We start from the raw sequence: 5,441 nt of genomic DNA, 5'->3' as shown, positions 1-5,441 counted from the left end.
TATATATATATATATATATATATATATATATATATACAAATAGTTTTCATTTTAGAGTCTTCGTAAAAAATTTATCAAATACATTATATTGCAATATTGCTGGAATGTTTTTGTTGCAATGTAACAAAAAGCGGACATCTTAACATTGTTAGAATTTTGCAATGATTTCGCAACCACCATGCAATATTGCAATGTTTAAATCATTCTGCAATGTTTCTGTAATCTTTCTGTGTTATATGAATGAATACACTGTCACAAAATTATCAATATAATCAGAAAACTCTCTATGCATAATCAATATATAATTATAAAATATAATAAGGATATCAATTAGAGAAAAGTCGAATGGTATCGGATATTTCGGTTTTTTCGAGATTTCATTTTTTTGGATTGGCAAAAATTATGTATAATACATGAAATATTATTTTTATATTGTACTAAAATATTATTATCATATTTTTCCAAAAATAAAAATAGATAATATTTTTACATTTTTAAATTTTTTATTACATTTCCTTGTTTTTGTAAATTATGAGTTTAACATTTTTAAAGCTGCTCATTTCTACAATGTTTATTCGTTGCGCATTATTTGATGTTGAGTACTGAGGTGGCAAACGAACTAGTTAATGAGATTTGACTTCGGATTGAGCAAACAAATGGGAAAAAGATAGAAACTCAACAAATAAGAAGAAGAAAAAAGTATAAGAAGAAGAAAAAAAGCATATTTATAAATATCAAAAAAGTAAGAAGGGAATGGTAAAAATATTTAAAAAGAATATTTAAAAAAAAAACATGTTTTTCGGTAAGTTCTACTATTGTCTGTGTAATATAGCTTTAATGCTATCTCCTACTTCAATAACTTTTAATCTATCTCTTAAGATGCATTCTCTTTAGACATTCACGCTATAAGTTTTATTCTATCTTTACCACATATTACATGTGGAAGATAGAATGAAGCTTACAGCGCGTTAATTTCGAAGAGAACGCACTTCCAATGTACTTTTCAGAACATCATTTATTCGCTCTTATTATTTCTTTAATTCTAATTTTTTTTTATATCTAACAATCATGTTCTTCTCTTTACACATAGAAATGTTTAAAATTTTAAACAATCCGACCTTCTCCTCTAATAAATTTATCGCAATTCTAACTTATTCATTGTTGGAAAAGATAAAAAATAAATTAAATAAGGAATTTAAAATAAAAAAAGCATTAACTGTAACATATTATATACAAATTAGTGAAAATTATAATCTTGGGAATAAGGTCTGAAATATTTAGACATGTGAAGAAATATAACGGGTTGATACTTTCGATGAATTGAGCAGGGTTTGAGAAAAAAAAGGTTCGAGAAGTGCCGGTGGCAAAAAACGTCGACCGGAACGACTCTTAATTTAGTTCTGGGTGCAAGAGGTTAACGTTGGGTGGAGATGGGTCCGTGGAAGCGCCTCCCTTTAGGGGAGAGCACCGTAAGACACGTTGGCTCGTGTTCGGAGGAATGTCCTCGAGGATAAAGGGAGACAGTTCCTTCCGGAGACAGCGATCAGCCGCCTGTTTCATCCCCCCCTTCGATCGTGTTGCTATTCTTACACCGCCATCGGTACGAATTCAGCTACTTACCCTTCGCCTCGGCGTTGTTGGAATGCTCCGCTTTGAAGGGAAACTGTCCAAATGGTCATTTGATATTATTCAATAAAATTCTACACTCTGATTGACATACAGCTATATATGCGATATGTTTATTATTATGTTGGAATATATGAATTCTTCTGTTACTTTTATTATATTGTTTTATTTGTTGTCATAATTTACATATATATTATTTTGTATTTATTTTGTATTTATTTTGGGAGTACAAAGTTTCCGCCGTTTGCAAAAGACGGCGCCACTAATACTATAAAACTATAGTTAAAATTATTAATTATATTAATTGTTTGTAAACGACATATCGTAAGATTGAACATCCGGCAACACCGGCATAACCTTGAAATATTAGCGATTTTGTATCAGCATCATATATTTTTTTTGTACGAAAATGTCGAGTTTTGAGCCGAATAAGTGTCATTTGCAGGAACTTTTGATTTACTTCTTTAATTTGAAGAAATCTGCAGCTGAGGCTGCATAGATTGCTTGTAGAAGCATATGATGCTGCCTTAAGTGAGAGAAGTTGTCGTGAATGGTTTCAAAAGTTTAAGAACGGTGAATTTGACGTCGAAGACAAAGAACGTAGCGGAAGGCCGAAAATGTACGAAGACGCGGAATTGGAAGCATTATTGGATGAAGATTCATGCCAAACACAAAAAAAACTTGCACTTACATTAGGAGTGACTCAACAAACAATTTCATATTTTGAAATCATGAAGTTTGAAATCATTGGGAATGATTCAAAAGCAAGGGAATTGGGTTCCATAACTGCCGAGAAACGTTGAACGCTGATTTTTCACATGTGAAATGCTGCTTGCCAGGCATAAACGAAAGGATTTTTTGCATCGTATAACTCATCACTGGTGATGAAAAATGGATCCACTACGATAACCCAAAGAAGAGAAAATCATGGGAACCACCTGGCTATGCTTCAACATCGACAGCCAAGCCGAATATTCATGAAAAAAAACTCATGTTGTATATTTGGTGGGATCAGCTTGGTGTCGTGTATTATGAGTTGCTCAAACCGAACGAGACCATTACTGCGGCTCTCTACCGAACACAATTGATGAGATTGAGTCGAACACTCAAGGAAAAACGCACCCACTACTACTCCAGGCATGACAAAATTATTCTCCTGCATGATAATGCTCGACCACATGTTGCAGCGCCGGTCAAAACCTACTTAGAAACACTCAAATGGGAAGTTCTACCCCACCTCCCGCCGTATTCTCCAGACATTGCTCCTTCCGACTACCACTTGTTCCGATCGATGACGCATGGCCTGTCTAAGCAGCACTTCACATCATATGAAGATATCAAAAATTGTATCGATGATTGGATAGCCTCAAAAGATGAAGCGTTCTTCCGACGCGGTATCCACATGCCAGAAAGATGAGAAAAAGTAGTGGCCATTACTTTGAATAAAACATTATGTACCGTTCTTTCACAATAAATGTTTAATTTTTTATAAAAAAACGGTGGAAACTTATTTGTATTCCCAAATACGTAAATATCAATGATGCAAGAATCAATGACAAATTAATTGTTTTAAATTATACATATTTTTTGATATTTTTAAATAAAATCTCTTTATTTCTTATGTGTGCGTTTTATTTTAGAGATAGATTATAATAGTTTAATATAATCCAAAGATGAGATCTTTTTTCAAAGCATGCGATCGCACTTTCTCCTTTTATTCGTGTCTATTTATCTATTCACCTCAGAGCTCGGTTCCTGACGCGACGCTTTATCTATTCATCTTTAAGCTCGACGTTCCTGACGACGCTTCGATCGAGATCGCAGACGCCTCGCTCTCCAGTCAGTGTAGGGTTTCGTCATGAAATTCGTAAATGAGCCCCCGTGACTCGCGCTTTTGAATGGAAACCGACAGGGCCGACGGTTTTTACGAAAGCTGCCACAGGATGCGGGTGCGCGCAACGGAGAAGGGGTGGTGACGCTCATTTTCGTTCTTTTTGGCGTTTTTTTTGACTCGCCTCTCCCTCGGTCTTGCGAAGATCGAAGAGAAAAAGGAGAAACACCGCCAGCTGATCGCCTCCAACGTCGCCGCCGCCACCACCGCCATGCCGCTTTTAAAAAGGAGACCTTTTGCAAAATGCGAGCACGTGCTCGTATTGCGTACGCCCTCCGTTTTTAGTTTTGCATGCCTGCTTGCCACCTGCAAAGACAGGCTCGTCTCGTAGTGTACCGCCAGTCTGACCTGGTCGCAATTAATCCTGGGTACTCCACTTTCTGCAATCTCCTTTGTTCTGGAATCACGTGAATCAATCGCAAGGATCTAATTCAAACAAAATTCGTTCCTTAGAAGCGAATTACGATAGCTTCTAATTTAGAGACAGGGTGTATCTTGATATAAAAATATCTAAGTAATTTAAGAAACAAAATGTAGTAAATCCTTATATTAAAAACAAATGATATTAAAAAAATCGCGTATTCAGATCAATATTTATGTATGATATAAAGGAAGCAAATTTCAATATAGTCCTGATATTCGAATATGTGATCCAGATTTTGTCAAAAAAAAGAAATTATCAGCGATTTACGCATAGCATCCCAGTGACGACAGGACTAATTACTCATCCGAAACGTCGGGAATGTTAATGACTTCCGTTCTCGCTTACAATATCGGAAACTCGTGATTTTCACACAACTATTAGCAAAAGGCGTGCCATTAAAAAGACACTTTTAATTCTGCAAAGTCTTATTTTTTTTTTTGAAATTAGGAGAGCAGGATAAATCAAACTGCTTTTGCTTGGCTAGCATTCGCATGCCAGTGTCTTTATTCTCTTTCTTTCATCGCTATTGCCCAGGCGGTTTTTATGGAGCGTAGTGGCAGGAAAAAGGAAGTGAACTAGACAGTGAACGACTAAGGTCATGATCTTAAACGATACAATGACAAATTAGCAAGTAAATATCATCTTAGTCATTAGTTTAACAAATAATTGATATGCAGGACTCGGTCTTATCTTAATAAATTTATTTAAAATATGTATTTTGAATAAAAAAAACGTTATTTAGTATTATTTTAAATAACTTCTTCTGACTTATTTCTTATCTAATATTTTAAATAAGTTTCTAAAATTTATTTTATATTTTTTATTTTAAATAAGTCATATCAGTTATTTTACTGTTGATATGTTTATGTATAATATGAGGAAAACATAAATTTTCGTGACAGTTATTGAATTCTGTTTCCTTCTTGTAAAAGGCCCAACTAATCAAATTTATTTCCTTATATCTTAAATTTAATTTTTCCTTTTTTATTTTACATTAAATGTTTCCGTTATTTATCAGGATGATAAAAAAGACTCTCGTCGATTTATTAAATCTTTCCATGATTTTATTCGATACATGTGTCGACAGTTGATCTTCATCACCGGCGGAAACGGTATTGTCTGAAAACATCTCCTTGAGATGGAAAAACGGAGGGCGGTTAAAGGGACTCCGGAGGGATCGCAGATATACAACCGAGTCACCGGTGGCAATAGGCACGCGACCGACACGCGCCCATTATCTCCATCTCTCTCTTTCTCTAGCGTCTCATCTCCAGGCTCGAATTCCCTTTTCCATCGTTCTTCCCTTTAACACGCGTGCGTCTACAAGACGTATGCGACCCACGCACGCGATCATCCCGGGACTTTATGCCCACATGGGATTTCAAAACATCAGTAGTAATAATCAGTAGTCCAATGCTGAGATTTAATCAAATTTTTTCAATTTAAAGTGTAAAAAATTCTGTATATATATATATATATATATATATATATATATTACTT

This window comes from Atta cephalotes (assembly GCF_000143395.1).
Source record: "Atta cephalotes unplaced genomic scaffold scaffold00006, whole genome shotgun sequence".
In the NCBI taxonomy this organism is placed as follows: Eukaryota; Metazoa; Arthropoda; class Insecta; order Hymenoptera; family Formicidae; genus Atta; species Atta cephalotes.
This window is presented reverse-complemented; position numbering follows the sequence as displayed.